This window comes from Thermobia domestica, chromosome 1 (assembly GCF_964235325.1).
Source record: "Thermobia domestica chromosome 1, izTheDome1.hap1.1, whole genome shotgun sequence".
Lineage (NCBI taxonomy): Eukaryota > Metazoa > Arthropoda > Insecta > Zygentoma > Lepismatidae > Thermobia > Thermobia domestica.
In genome coordinates this window covers 172520334-172537541 of record NC_137454.1, presented here as the reverse complement: position 1 = coordinate 172537541, position 17208 = coordinate 172520334, and the positions used below count along the sequence as shown (strand labels likewise).

Below are 17208 nucleotides of genomic sequence, written 5' to 3'. Positions count from 1 at the left end.
CGCCAGTGAGACCTGAATCGTCATTAGTCCTATAATGATTTCCCCTGGGAAACAGCATTATACTTTATTTAGTCCATTTTAAGTGATCCAAATTTTAAGTCAATAAGTTGTTTGGGTATATCAGATATTTTTTCCTATAATGACCATTTTAGGATACAAGTGTAAAACTACAATAACTTATTTTCTCCTAGCTTACAAATGACAACATTTATGTAGTGATCTCAGTTATTTTTTAAAAAAAGTTGCTCACACTAAACGAAAAAACTCAGGATTAGGACAGACAGCTAAGACAAGTACCGTTATCGACATTATAGGCTATTCTAACTCAGTAGATTCTAAGATAAAACGATAACAAAAAGCTGTTAAATAATTAGTCTGTGAGGATTCGCGTAGTCTACCTGAAATTTGTAACACAACTGAATGGAACTGAAGATATCATAGGCATTGATATAATAAAATTAATTATGTTCGGATCGTTTCAGGTTGTAGGTGTATTTAGAAACACAAAGACATTATATAAACAATTTTTTTAACACTCACGTTAGTAATAGCTTCATAAACATAAATTACAATAGTTTCCTCCGTAAGCAAAGGTAATGCGCAAAGAACTCTTGTCGAACTACTGCTGGGCCTTCGATGACTCTCTTACACCCAAACTCTCTTTTCCATTCTCCCAAGTCTAGCTCATGAAGTTTCCACGTTACTATCTTTTTCGAAATAGGTGATTTCCTTGTGTATACGGCACGTTCAAGGGCTCCCATGTTGTGGTTTCCAGGGGGGCAAGTATAAGCGATATTTCAAATATAGTTTCAAATTTTGCTGTAACTACGATAATTTGCTGTTTTCTATATTCCCAAGTACAATTTCCTATAAGGGGGAGAGCGCCCCACCTTGCCCCTCCTGATGGGCGCCCTTGGTCGCGTTTACTTAAGTTTGATTATGAAATGTCTTTGTTTAAGTTCGATTATGAACACTTTCTACAAGTTAGGCTTGATGCCAGTGTTTCTTTCCTTGAATACAGTAAATAATGTCATGTACAGATAGAACTTACGAGAATACACGTTTAAATATATTTGAAAATAATTTATGAATTTACCTTAGCTACTTTATAATATTGACTTTAGGAGTGCTTATCAACTTCTATGGCTGGTTCTCCTTCATTTTCTCTCTCTCTCTCTCTCTCTTTTTTTTCAAGAGTTATCAGAAATCAAAGAATAACATTTAAGATTTAGCTACATATTTTTGTAGGAAGTATAAAATACTACGCACTTAGCTAAGCAATGCTTTTGACATGGCCTTCGTTCTTGTTCAGTTCACTATGTATGTCTACGACATCGCAATTGATTTAAACACATATTCCTTCAATATATCGACAATACAAAGTACAAGAAATATTTAGTAAAGAGTATGTACAGGTATATCAATGTTAGGAAAAGACAATCTGCTATAGTTAAAGGTATATTTTACAACATATACGGAATATTAATAAATATAATTTCTTATAGCAAGATTAAAACTGTTAACTATTAATGGGAATAAACGACATATTGTTTAACGCTATAAAAGTTAGGTTATTCTTTCGATTTTTTCGAAAACTACAGACGAGAAATTACCTTCAACAATGTTATCTTGTTCAGCTCGACATGATATCTGGATTCATATATCTATATAAATAAAAATGAAAGTGACTGTGTTTGTGACTTAAGAACTCTTGAATCACTCGACCAAGTTTTTAACATAGATGAGGTTCGGTCCTGGATTAGTTTTTATCATTTCACTTTGAAGGTAAAAATTTGGCGTGGGGGGATATATATATATATATATATATATATATATATATATATATATATATATATATATATATATATATATATATATATATATATATATAAATGATCGAAAATGACCGATATTAGAGAGTGCTTCAGTATAGTAAAAAGTGACTGGCTATCGGAACATATTACGATTTTTTCTTATTTTAATCCAACGAAGCGGATAATTAACGCGTCTTATATTTGGACAATATTTTAGTTAAATAGAAATTATAATTTAAGAATTAATTATAATTTTAGACTATATTTCATTAACGATACTATGCACTATCATCTTGTTAGTATCATAATAAAAAAAATTAATGAGCCCATACTTCAGTATTACTTTCATATCAATAAATGGTATGATTCTTGTACAGCATCAGTTTTTAGGCTTACAAAATTTATTTATTTATTGTCCATTTTCACTAACACTGCGCACGACTTTTTCACACTTACGCATATCAATTTGTTTAGGTAAAAAAATATATCGATTGGTATATCTCTCATCTCTGGACATTTTTCCCCCGTTAAACACTGTAATAATATTGTACGATTTCACTGTGAGTTTTCATTTAGATAAACCGTGGATATTACGATACTGATATCCAAGGGAAATAGTAGGCTTAAACAATAAATCACAATGCCAAATACACTGGATTATAGTAATAAGTTAGTTCTATATCCTACAAAGCAAATTCTTAAAATTATTCCGTTTATGTTATTTTTAAGAAACAATGGAGATGAAGTTATTTTACTAGAAAGAGATTTGATGTGGGAATAGTATTTCTCTTACAGTAGGAAATAAACACTAACCCGTTCGTGAATGAGGCAAACTCTGATTTCTCTCAGTTTAGGGATGTTTTCAAAAGGGAAAAGCGTATACGGGGGTGGGGAGAGAATATTTTTTGAAAGGGTTGAATTGACCCTTGTTTTCCTTCGAAAGCGAAGCAGATGAAATAAGGCCGCAGCCCCGTGCAGCCACATTAATCATAGTAGCAGATGGTCATATTTTAGAACACCTTGGACACCGCACACCCAACGCTTACATTCTGATACAAGACTAGATATTTTTTCCCCAAGACAAACCTCTCTCTCTCTCTCTTATTCTGTGTTGTCCATTGCCTTTATCTTTCTATTTTCCATGTTCTTACCCCTTTCTCAGAAACCTTTGTTGTTATCTCAAAAAATATAATTTCTTTGTTACTTTTCACATTAATATTTGGTTGGGGAAAAATCTTTCCTCTTTTATTTCATGTCTACCATTAGTAAACATTTCACCTACAAAGTTTAACCATTGGACGTTTTAATAGAAAGGAAAACATACCACTAGATAATTCTTATCTGATTGTATTTCAAAACATTTAGATACACGAAACTATCATACTAATTGGAAATGGTGCACGGGGTTCCGAGTTTTATTAATTCTCCTTGTTGGCCTAATGACTAGCGTATGAACGTAGTTCTGAGTTCGTATCCGAGAAAGTACCTCTACTGTTAATTGCACCCGAGACCACATACGTTAGCCATTTGCCACAATGGGCCACTATGTGCCTCTAAATTTGCCAAGTTTTGATTCAACATCATAATAAGGGATGTCAATAGTACTCAAACTTTGACCCCAATCTATCGATATTTTTTACTTATATGCTATACAGCATAGTAAACGTCTATAAACAATGGGTTTAGCACTAAACAATTCTTCGGAGAAAATTGCACCAGTTCAGGATAACTTTCATTTACTTATAACGATGAAACAAAGAACATTGTCCAGAAAATGCACAATTCGACGTAAATAATGATGTCTATAGATTTGGTAGCCAAGTTGAATGTACAATGTCTTTACTGTAACAGCCCTTCTCTCTAGTCTAATGAGTCGATTATGGACCGGGACACGGTGGCTCAGTGGTAGAGCTCTTACTTTTGGTGCATGGAGTCCCTGGATTGATCACTGGCCAAGTAATTTGTGGTGGACAACATCGTGTTCGTGGGTTTTCTCGGTGTACTCCCATTTACTCCCACTTTCTCATTCCACCAATTCTTCCATCACCATTCATTTGCCTTAATCATCGTCTCCTTTAGCCTAATAATAATCGTGGGACTTTAAACTGAAATATTTCATTTCATTTTTCATTATGGGTCTTTGTTGCACGAGATTCTGGGTTTCGATTCCCGATGCGAAAGCATTGAAATATTACAGTGATTCTGTTCTCACTTTAATAAATAAGCAATAGTCTCATCCCTGCTACTGACATAGGGCGTAAGTGCAAATCAATCAATATACTGGCCACTTTCTAGAAAATGTTCTTAGTTTTATCGATATCAGTAAAAAAATAAGCCCTATTTGAAAAAACACTATGGCTCATTTATATAACTCTCAACTCTGGTGGGAGAGGTCTCTGATTCGATCCTAGGCCAAGTGGGTTTCTGTTGAACAACACCATTTCCGCGAGTTTTCTCGGAGTTCTCGCGCTTCTCCCTTCATTTTCTTTTAATTAGTTCCTTTAAAAACGTTACTTTCATTAATCATCGGTCTTTTTCGGTCTAAAGGGCATAAGTATAGAACAATAAATTGAAGATACCAATTTTGTAAAGCTCAATTTTTATAAAATTATCTTCTGCTCGAATTCCCGTCTGAGTATTGCTGGCAAACGTGAAGTATGTCACCGTAGGTTCCTGGATATCTTATTCTCTTTTAACTGTATTCTACTAAGTACCCACTGCAATCCCAGTCCTGTAACATTAATTCAGTGTAACATAATTGCATGTTTGTAGCTTTCATTTAGTATGGTAATATTTTAACAATCTTTTACAACTTGTTAGATAGCATAGGAATAGCCATTAACGAGTTCGAAATAGTTTGACACTTGAAATAAAGTAGAAACAATGTAACATGTTTAAGAAACTGTTATGTTTACTGCAAATACAAATTCTTGATAAACAATGATAAATATTTAACTTTGGAAGTCCTTTAATTCCATCCAATTACAAACAAAATGTTGGGAATACAAATAACTGAAAAGTTTCAAATATAATTAGGAAAAAATAGTGGAACTTTCCAATGCTTTTCATTTTGTAACATAGTTACTGCTTTGATTTCTTGTTTCATTATTCAGTGTTACGAAATTTCTGGCAACATTGCTCTCGTCTTCAAGCGTTTTTTCTTTATTTTTTTTCGAAGCTTAGCTGAAACTTAGAGGAGAGATTGAGAGAGAGAGAGAGAGAGAGGGAGAGATAAACGTAAACATCAAAGGCATTACAAAAACCATGTTCAAATGGTTCATTAGTAAACAAAACAGAAGAATTCACTCAGAAGATGTCACAAGCATTTTAACCAAACGTGAACGTGTGATTTTTCAAATAGAACAGAAGATGGGGTTGAGAAAGGGGATGGTTGATTTACCTAAAAGAAACAAAGTAAGAACAGTAAGGGCAAAAATAAAAAAAGCAATGAAAGAATTTTCTGTATGCAACTAACACAAAACAAAGAAAAAAAAAATATATTACAAAATTTGTCCACGGAATAAGGGAAGATCACAAGGAGATTTCGACGTACGAATGGAAAAGGTTCCTCTTCTTTATTAATTTTTAAAAAAAAAAAAAAGTTTTCTCCAAGTACCTGACAATGTTTCCAATTCCAACGTAGTCCCTAAGCTACTTGATTCAAGATAACTACCTATAAAATGAATAATAGATTCATGGTATTGGTATGTAAACAAGCGAACAACAGTGTTCTCACTTCAAAACCGGAAGCAAGATCCTGAGTTGTGAACCACGGATGAGCTTCCTGAATAACTGTGAGCTGGTACAGGTTTCTTTATCCGATCCATCAGTTAAATGCTCTGTTGATATCTTTAAGTATAGGTTCTGGCTTAGTTTCTCTTAAAATATATTATTTTGCTTTATTGTTAATTGTTTGCAGTACAAAATAGCTTTACATCTGGATCTAAAACCTACGTTAATAATGATTTCCCTCCTCACAGTTTTTACTACTATTATAGCTGAAATTATCAGAGCTTAAATATAGGAATAATAGATTCTATTATTATTAATTCTATTATATTACTATTCTACCTATTTTTATAGAATTTACATAAATAAGTTCTATAAAATAGAGTATGAGATATTTTCTCACTAAAATACGTATTTTGGAATGCCAAGCAGGCCAAGACAATTTTGTCTGGAGCAAAAAACCACAATGTGACAAGACTGACTGAGACTATTTGCACTGTACTAATTGACACGTAGTTGCAATTTAATTCATCTTGGCTCCAGAGAGACACAGTCAGCCAAATCAGGCCGGAAGTATCCCTGGAAGAAATACTGATGCCAAAGAGAGGCGATCCCCTCTTTCCCCCTCACATGGACGTTATATTAGTACATTACTACTATTGTATTACTGATTTGCAACTTTGTGATTGCAATAAATAACCTACATCAATTTTGCATTATATCTATGCATTGATGCCTAGAGATTCACCCAATCAAAAGTAGCAATAAAATACAATATTACTTATTATTATTATTATTATTATTATTATTATTATTATTATTATTGATAATAATAGAAGTAATGTTTATATTCGAAATTTCGAGAAATATTTCCACTCATATGAATAATAAAATTTCTGAAAAAGAAACTCAAACGAAATAAAGAATTTTCGGTACCTGAATTGAACATTTGTGGCCTACTCAATGGTGCTAATCAATGAAAAATTAGATTTGCTAACTGTGAAAGACATGATTCTGAAAGTAGCAAACTGAAGTTGTACTTAATTTTTGAAAACAATTTTAGATACTAATAAGACAACGAACACACGAAGGAGAACATTACTTGAATAGTGCTCTGATTAGATGTTGTTACAGAAATGACAGATTCTCAAATACTTAAAACTCATTCGTTAATGAAAATGTATACGATTAACTTCTTTGCACTAAGCTCGTTTATGGTTGAAAAATTAAATCTTGACCTTTGTAGCAAGAGCTTCTAGCTTGAATCGCGGTGGAATTATATGTAATCCAACTTAAAGTGTAGGTCTGCATTTCACAAAGCCTAGTTCTTGGAAAGGGGTGTTAAACTCATATAAATAAAACAAATGACCAACTTTTGTTGCATTGCAAGTTACGACACCAATGCCAAACTGTAAGAAACATATTGCTTATGGAACAATGATTACATTATATTAGTATTCTGCACAAATATGTTATCACTTATCAATATACCAATCTTCAGTGTGTTCATTACATTGAATTTATAGCAGTACTATATGAAACATTGCAATGCCTTTATAAGTAAGTGCCGTTAAGTGCCTTTTATGGAAAGGTTTCGACAACTTGACAAAAAAAGAAAAAAAAGTAAAAAAACGTATACATATAAAACGTAGCTAGACATGGTCACCTTAAGCCAAGATTGGCCAGCTATGTGGAAAACTTAATTTGCGTTAGCCAGATGTTCTTCGCAAAGTGAAATCGTTGTCAGGGTATTTAGATGCCGATCTTAGCCCAAATAAACATATGGCTGACAATACAATATTACCAAATATTGCCCTTATTTAAATACTATTATATATATTAAACTGATAACATTGTCAATTATGAAAGGGAGAATGTTTGCAAAATAATTCCTTTCATATAGTAGGCAACGCTGAACAAAGAGAGTAGTTAGTATAGGTAAACTGGTTGAAAAGATAAGCATTGTAGAAGGTGGAAGAAGACTCCACGTTAGTAAGTTAGTCCGTCAGTCAGTCACTCAGTTTATGCCTGACTGGAATAAGGTGATTCTCTTTTCTCTTTTTCTCTTATTCTTTTCGTCTGGCTGTTAAAGTATAGAATGGACGAACGTACGGTAGAAGAGAGACGGAAAAAAGTCTAGGGATTCAAAGGGGTAAAGAGTGTTTGAAGATAAGGCCAAATATTGAAAAAGAACAGGAGAAATAAAAAACGAGAGAAGAACGGTGCTGAAGTGAGGTGATGTAGCAGGATTGATGGTCTGCGAGGGCCCAAGGTTATCTCAACAATTAACTGCTTGGACCCTTGGCTTGTCAATGCATTCATTCGTTGGTGGTTTTTGTTTTGTTCTTTTCTCTTTACCTGCGTTGCCAGGCATTCTTTCGAAAAGACTGTCCTTTAGTTTATTAGGCGCGTGTGTGTTTACATATGCATGGAATGCCCGCTATCTTCATCAAGAGGCTAGCCGTTCGTCCGCCACACTCTCTCCCTACATGTGGCAAACACAACTAGACAGCGAAGATTATTTTCACTTGAATTTACGCATTAACTTAAAAAGTTCGAGGGTGGAGAAAGGTTGACAGGAAAGATTATGTTAACTTATATTTAAATTCAGTACATCTAGTAACGAAGCTCAACACTTTTAGGGTGGCATAAGTTTAACGTGGTATATTATTTTAGCTTAAAATTATGCATTAACTCAAAATTTTAGAATGAAACAAACCTAACGAGGTATATTACTTCAACTCATATTTAAATTTACCCATAACTCAAATTTCAAGGCGGTAAAGCTGATCACATGAATTATTTAAAATTAAGTTTAAGTATTCCAAAGCGAAACAATATTGAAGGTATGAATATTTTAAATAACACTTAAACGTACATATAAATAAAATTTCAACTTAGGATATGGTTAATAAGAGGACAGATTATTTTAAATATTAAATGCACGAATAATTTAAAATTTCAAGATGAAACATGTTTGTCGCAGGATTTTAGTATTTTATACTTAAACATGAAATTGAAACTTCCGGGTGAAACTAACTCATATATATATATAACGAACTTGATTTGATTAAAAATTTTAAGACGGATGTGTAACAAATCAAAGAGATGTCTATGTTAAGCTTTGCTATTATTATTATTATTATTATTATTATTATTATTATTATTATTATTATTATTATTATTATTCCTTATTATAAGATTAGATTTTATTTTAAATATTGCAGATGCGTTATATGATAGAAAACTCCATTAATAACGGCACCTAGAATAATTAATATCATCTGGAGGGAAAATAAAGTAACTTCAGATGATAATTTAATGTTCAATAAATGTACTCCGTATATTAGGCTAATTCATGTTTCAACCAATATTAATATGCAGTTATCAACATAGAAAATTACATACACCAGGTTAGTTATAAATCACATAAAGACATATGCCAATATTATCGAAGAATATTCAATTTCGCACATGCTCCCTTCGCCCAGTTCATATGCCATAAAGTAGATCAGTGCATTACTGCCTTTCTGAACTTCCCAACATACGTACTTATGTATGTGTACAGAACTTATATAGTCAATGCTTTTTGTAATTAATCAAATGTATAATAAACACTAGCGCAAATCCCGGGATAATGAGGGGAACATGGTCCCCTCCAATCTTGGAACTGGGGGACTGTTCCCCCAATAATCCGATTTGAAATTTGTTTCTGGGGAGAAATGTGAAGTTTTTTGTCCGATTGTCATAAAGGAACATGAGATGAAATTGTTGTCTCCCCAGAATAAGCCTCAAATCTACCCACCTCCCAACGTTGAAGACAATCTGGTCCCTGGTAATCCACAACATTGTTTTTCAACTTCCTAAATATTTTGGACATCGCTTAAAAAAACATGGGAACGATCTTACCCGTCCCCTCAATGTTCAAGACAGATTTGCGCCGCTGATAATAAGCTAATAAAACGTTTCTTTAATTAAATCTTTTAAAACTACGGAGTTATTTTAGATTAATGGTTAAGTTCTTTCCAGGTTCAGGTTCAGGAAATCAACCTACAACATTCACATCTTTATATTTAATTATCTATACAAAATTATACGCTATATCTTCTTATTGACTTGAGGATATGTTAAATAGTATACTGAAATCGCTTTGGGGGCCGCGGTGGCTTAGTGGTAGAGTGCTTACATCTGGTGCATGGAGTCCCTGATTATATTCAAGATCTCACCATGTGGGCTTTGTGGTGGGTTCAATACAAACACCCTACGTGTGAATTTCTCGGGTTCTTCCACTTTTTCATTCCACCATTATCATCCACTCCATTATCACTGTCTTCCTTAGAGACGTTAAACTAAAAACAAAAGACACGTTGAGTTTGAGGACATCAATTTTTAAAATTTCTAAGAACATATGTAGACAATATAAAATCCGTGCTAAGTGCCAAAACGAAAATATTGAGTAAACAGCCCAGATGTTACTTCAGAACTGATGGAACATATAGGCACGGATATTCTTCTGTGGATTATTGAACTACTTCCACAGTGAATACTAGAAAGCCAGTTTTTCACTGAGTAGTGTTAGGCACATAGGCCACATTTTGACATTAAACCGAAATTTTCCATTTTTGGCACTTAGCACGGATTTTACTGATTTTATATTCAACCTACATATTTAAAAGGAGAAAATGAAGTGTACTAAGTACAGAGTAATAAATATATTCCAGAATAATAGTGAGCATCTATTACGGAATTAAGACATTAAAATTCTTTTATAATTACCTCTAAATCTTATTTGTTAAAGATTTTCACTGCATGATATGACTTTACATCCATTTGGTACACCTGAAGTTAAAGTTGGTCACCACAAATGGAACTATAACTTATTTTTCTTAATTGTCACATAATGCCTTTCAAATTTTACTTTATTGGGTAAAATTGACGGTACTGTCAAAAAACATTGTTAGGATTGGTAATGAAGCAAGGAACAATGTCATAAAGCGCGGCCATGACTGATGATGAAATTTCGAATTTTTGCATATACTAGAGCCCCGTTTAACTGAATTTGATGGAACCGATGGTGCTTCGGTTAAACGAAAACTCGGTTAAACCAGAACAAAACTTTTTGAAGCGCAATACTGTATATTTGATACATTTTCAGCGCAAAAAGACATTGTTGGTATCATATGATGTCTTAAAAACTGAAGATTAGAACAGAACATTGCTAAAGTAAAACCATACGATTGAAACAATTAAGTTTAATTCAGCCAGTGAAAAAATATTTTCTTGTGCTTAATATTACACAAACGCTTCTTAGTAGCTTTTTTTTCACGAAGCAAGAGTAAAGGCTTGTTTTAGTGATTCAGTTAACCCGGAAATTCGGTTAAATGGGACTGTAGTGTATTTACATGTTATTTTTCTCATGTAATATCGATATGCTGTATTACAGCTTATTCTAATTTGCAGATGAAATAACTTGTTTTATAGTGCATATATCTACTATCACTGCATATAAATGCATAATTCATAGAATTATTACGCTTGCGCATTTTTTAAATTTCATTCACTAAAGTTGGTTCCTGCGGAGAAGAAATTTGAGTTCATAGTTAGTCACTCTATGACCTAGATTAGAAGTTTAAATTAGTTCTTTATCAATTAAAATATGTTCGTTGAATTTCCAGGATTATGTAACAAGGGAAAGCGTGCATGAATTATTATGCTCAGTCCTAACAAGATTTGTTACCTATTTGCTGTCGGACATGACTCATCTTAACAGTAGAAACATTTTTCTTCAATGTCTGGAGTCAGGTGACAAAATTATTCTGTTATGTATATCGTATTTGAGATGACAGTGCCAAAAGAAAAGTTTTCCAAATTATTCCCTTTCAAGTAGTGGGTTATTGGCGGAGAAACTTTATCGATTGATAGGGAAAATGCATTATGTAAAGACTTTCTTAAACAAGCACAACATACACCCAAAGTCAAGACATTTTCTTTTTCCCCCTTTTTTTTGGCAGGATGTAGTACCCGGTTTCTCATATTTTTGGAAAGTTGAAAGTTTGTGCAGAAAATTTGGTATAGGCTTAAGTGCCCATGGGCCAAGGTATCCTACAAAATGTAAAAAAGAATTCTTCTAAGAAAGCTTTTACTCCTAAAATTATAAAACAGATGCATTTACCTTGCAATTACAAGTACTACTAACGAATAACATATTTGAAAGAATGTGGTACAGAACTCTCCAAGATATTGAAACTGTTCCGATCAACAACAACCAAATTCATACAGGGACAGTTTCAAGGGGTTTATGCGAAAGGTAGAAACAATTATCTATTCCACAAACTTCGAGTCTAAAATTTATATAAGATGTAAATCAAATACTTAAAGGAACAAACAATAACTGACATTTCATCATTGACACGTTGCCAGACAGTAAGAACATCTTCTATGCATAAAAATAAGACAAAAAAATTACCAGAAAATATTCGAAAAATGTGTAGTCGATTACACTGGTCGGTAAAATGAAACGTTTTTTCGCTCCCACGAACGAAAATAGGTGATTCCTCTAGATTTCGAGCTCCTGAGTTCGAATCTGTAACCCTTTTTTCTCCAGGACGTACCAGTTTTCAGGGAGGAGGGGGGTGTTTCATATCCGCCCAAAGATGCTATTCTCCACCCATAATAATTTGCACGTTATAATTTAAACATCAATATAAATTATGCGATAAAATTGCATAAAAAGTTAAAGTTTAACACTTCCGTGTCACTTGGTTTTCCTACTCCTCTTGTAATTACTACAGGGTGTCTCGCGTGTCACATTACATCAGAAGTCTGCCAACATATTCACACTCCATTTACCACTGTAGCGCCTCTTCATGGCAGCTATTTGCTCTTGAAACCTTTCCCCGTGTTCGTCAGAGACCTTCCCCAAGCTGTACATTTCAGGGAAGAAGAAGTCCAAGTGGCAATGCAGGAAGTGTAACTTTAGGGACATATTACAACCCATGTTACGAAATGAAGTAATTAACCTGCCCACAATGTATTTGTAATTAGGTGACTTATGATTCCCTAGAAAGTTACTGCACACTTCTCGAAAGGCCTTTCAAGCCTCACTTTCCACTTCATTAAGCTTAGAAGAAAATGTAGTATCCTCAGAAACATATCTGATTCGAGGTCCCGTAAAAATACCTTCTTTCACCTTGGCCTCGCTGAGTCTTGAGAATAGTTTTCCGAGATGATTAAATGCTTCATTATCCCGATTCAGGGCCTTGACGAAGACCTTCATGAGCCCTAATTTGATATGAAGGGGTGGTAAGAATATTTTCTCCGGATCCACAAGACGTTCATTAGCCACGTTCATCTCCCCTGGGACCAGTTGCTTCCTTGTCGGACATTTTGTGATGGTGTACTGATCTTTGGCTCGACTATCCCAATGACACAGGAAGCAGCAGTGCTTTGTGTAACCTCCTTGCAAACCGGTGAGGATGGCAATAACCTTAAGGTCAGCGCATACAGACCACTGGAACTGTTCGTACTTTATTTTCTGCAATAGGTTTCGCATGTTCTCGTATGTTTCTTTCATATGTACAGCATCAGCAATAGGAATGGCTGGCTTTTCATTGCCATTGTGTAGTAACACTATCTTGAGACTTATCCTAGAGGAATCTACGAATAGCCTCCAATCTTCGGTGCTGTAGTTCAACTTCAGTTGTCCCATAAGCGATAGAATGTCACTGCAATACACCAAATCACCATCCTTTGTAAAATTAGGAACTAAGGTCACCTCTCTTTTCCTATATATCAATATATTCACATCTTGGTTTAGTATATTCCTTTGTTGAAGTCGTGATGCAAGCAACAGGGCCTTAGACTTGGGAAGGATTAAGTCTCTGATCAGATCATTCAACTCTTTCTGACTTATCACATGTGGTTCATTAGTGTCAGGCACTGGAGCGTAATTGGGATCTGACTGTGTACTCAAAGATTGTGCAACGTCCTCACAAGCAACAGGTTCTTCATCGGATGAAACACTGCACAGGGTGTATGAGTCTGGTGGTGAGGGTACAGCCAGACAAACATCATGTTTCACAGGTCTCCTCGCGGAATCCTAGTTAGGATACTGTATTTTATGCTTCATATTTTTTGAGAAACTTTTTATATTAGTCAGGCAGAAGTAACAGTCTGAAACATGATCACGGGGCTCGCGCCAAACCATAGGTACGGCGAACGGCATCGATTTATGCGTACCTTTCAACCATCCTGAGAGTACGCGCACACGAGTTACAGCTTTGTTTCGGAGCCCAAACGCGATCCTGGTCGCCGATTTTACACCCGAAGTACAGATGGTAGGCTTTCTTCAGGAACGGTGCCAATGGCATACTTTGTCCCTTGATAATCACTTCCCCACATAAGTAGCAGAATGAATTTGTCGAATTGTTGCAAGTTCTCGGCATGTTCGTTTAACACAAACGTCAATATTTCACGCAAAAATATTTTTCACCTACGGTATACACAGACACAGTGTAACACCACCTTCTAACACGAAGATCAACTCGAAACTGAAATATTTGTTTCACGCGACAACGTGGTGTATGTCTTGGCGCCTTTTTTCACCAATCTGTCTGTCGTGTAGACAAAAGGAAGCCGACGAATGATCGGAAGTTGATTACGAAACCTTTCTCCGTCAATAACGCCTAGGTTTTAGTGTATGCAGTGTGGAACGACAATAAATCTTTGCAACCCAAGGGAAGGGGGTACGTTTCCGGGGGTCGTGCGCTAGAGAAAAGAATGTTCCTGGGATAAAGCCTAGTAACAGTTCTTGGATTAAGATAAAAATTCAGAATTATGCACTCCAAACACGTAAAACACATATTAAATACAAAAAAAAAAATACGATTTTTCTGTCAATGATGAAAACAGTACCCAGCAAAAAAAAAAAAAAAAAAGTGCTGGAAATTTCTCGATGAGATATTCGTAATCAGCGTCTCGAAATCTATCCGGTACACCCTTTCACCCTCGTGGGAGGATTTTTATGCCGACCAGTGTTATTGGAACATAGAAATTCAGTAAATATGCGTTTAAGTTGGAAGACCAATCAGTGTTTTAACATAAATAAAATCGGAGTTCTTTGTATTAATTCCGTTTTATACAATGAATACAATGTATGCAATGAATAGTCTTTATGCTGAAGCTAATTGAATAAAAATTGAGTGAAAATGTATTATCCAGGGAAAATTGGTAAATCGACTAGGACATCGAAACTATTTTTCCTCGGACCATTCTTCGTAAATCGTTCTCTTCACAATGAAGCAAAGTTTTTTGGTACCATTCGCATGTTCCTGTCGTCTACCTGAGGAGAGAAATTCGCGATAAACGGTCACATTTTTTAAAATCCCTTTTTCTCCCACTTTGGGCGGGGATTTCCGCCTTAGAATCATAATAGGGAAATTTGAAAGTTGGAAACATTGCTTTATTCCGAATAAAACGAGGTATGAACCATAATCCTACGATAAATAGTCTTGACGCAATAGCTGATTGAGTGAAAGTCTACAAAATGCCTCAAAAACTCCAAAATTTAAAGGGTTAAGTGTATATCGATCCGAACTCAATTGATGACTATAAGTTCATCATACGTTTTACTCAAGGTCTCAGTGAATTTAATAATATCTTTAAGGAGGCAATAACCAAGATTTTGAATAGGCTATTCAAGTGCCTTCGGTACCCTAACCCTCTTAGCTACTCGCCTAGCTCCATATACTTCACATTGGGAGTACATCCTCTCACGCATGCATCCCCAGTCGCTAATAGAATACATATTTTTAAGTCATTACGTGACAGCTTTTGAAAAATAAAGGTGTATTTGTAGCCATGTTTGTGGTATCTCCCAGAACTCAAAATCCCTCAAATGGAAAGTAGCTAATTGAATATGATTGTAAAACTTCTTATGAATTTTTTCATATATTAAATATATATATATATATATAGTGTATGTGTAACTATGTCTGTACGTCCCCTTTAAGTTCATCTGTACTAAATTAGTCACGTCGCTCAGTACAAATCTTTTTGCAAAAGGGTAACTTACAGAGAGATTATGAATCTTAATCGTGAATAATTACTTAGTCGAGCCCTTAACATACTCTCTCCAAACCATGTGTTAAGTAATGAGTCCAACGTCCTATAGAAAATAGGGTTGATTTAATGTTTAACTTTTCTTTAGTACCGAAGGTATATGAGACGTTGAGCTGCAGTTTCACTTGGAAGTCGAATGCACATAAACTCCCATTGGGAATTGAACCAGAATCGGATCTCTTAACATTTTTAATTCGAATGACTCTTGCTCCGTGAATTTATCGTGTATATGAAATATATGTATAAGTTTGAGTAGTTTAACAGTAATACTAATCCAATCAAATTCACGTATTCATTTCATACATTTACATGAGACAACAAGTTTAAACATGCATTAGCCAATCATGACTATTCTGACATATCTTCTTGTAATCAAAAACTTACTATTTGCATACGAAAAACATTAAATCCATGTTGTTATTTATATCCTATAATTCATACTTTACACATAAGACATATTTTCACTTTTGCTCCTGCAGTAAAATAAATACATTTCTTGACGAATAAATAAATGCATAAATACTCACTGAAGCAGACCTTATTACTCCTACTCTGGGACTGTTCTATAATACAAGATTAACTTTTGGGTTCGAGATTTATGCAAAGTTCTTTTTCTTCTTTCTTTTTTTATTAAGCAAGCATTCGAAACCTGTATATACGATATATACAAGTTTATCCACTGTTTTCACGATTATGAAAAAAATACACAAAAGAATAAGAACAAAAATAATTATGAATAGATATAATAAAGAATAAATTAAGAAATTAAAACGTGCAACCAATTTGGGATGTTGCAATGAACATGGTGGATAGAGATTATTTTTACATTGTGTTGGAAGATATCCTACCAAATCAGTCTAATCTTCCATCATGTTTTAAATCTGTGAAAATTTTTATTTTCATTCTTCGGCAAAGGCTAGACAATTGAACCTGAAGGATTCAGAAATTTCATGGCTTGCTATCTTAGATAGTATGTTAAATTCGGCGTACAGGTTTACTTTTGATGCACCACTACAAAAAATTGTTGAAAAATTATAATTCTTTCACTAATTTCCTTCTTATTGTCCTCTAAAAGGTTTCCACTGGGCGACATGAAAATATCTCACTTTGCATAGATAAAATTCAAGGGAGCCACCAAAAGTAATTGTTGAAAATTACAATTCTTTTACGATTTGCGTATAAATACGGCTACCGGATTATGTAGCATAAAATTACAGTGCAAAAACAAACCAGCATGTGCTAGGTGGCCACTAAAAGCACGAATGCTATCTAACTAAGTCAGGACAGGGCGAAGCTGCTGTGTCCGCGAGGGGGTGCGTCCTAAGGTAGTAGACGCGTCAGCGATGGTGAGTATGCGCGCAAGCAAAGATAGTCGATAGAAGTGTTTTTGGCAACAAAACGACTTTCAATATCACTTGTGATAATTTCGTACTGATAACACTCTACATGTGAACATAAATTAACTGTTTCTGTACACTGTGCAGAAATATGCGTTGGTGGAAAATAGCATCTAATAGAGCCATCTTTCATATGCGCCCACTTAATT

The 17208-nt window shown here is 34.4% G+C and overlaps 1 long non-coding RNA gene across 7 annotated transcripts in view; it reads right to left on the bottom strand.

Moving 5' to 3' along the window:
• Positions 1–17208, bottom strand: part of LOC145691106 (uncharacterized) — a 471970-nt gene that overhangs the window by 362607 nt on the left and 92155 nt on the right. Inside the window, exon 1 of one of the 7 annotated variants that reach the window (XR_014132342.1) lies at positions 16190–16237. The exons of 5 other annotated variants lie outside the window; for them this stretch is intronic. This is a non-coding gene — a long non-coding RNA (uncharacterized LOC145691106). One more of the 7 variants, XR_014132344.1, reaches the window with a different exon arrangement.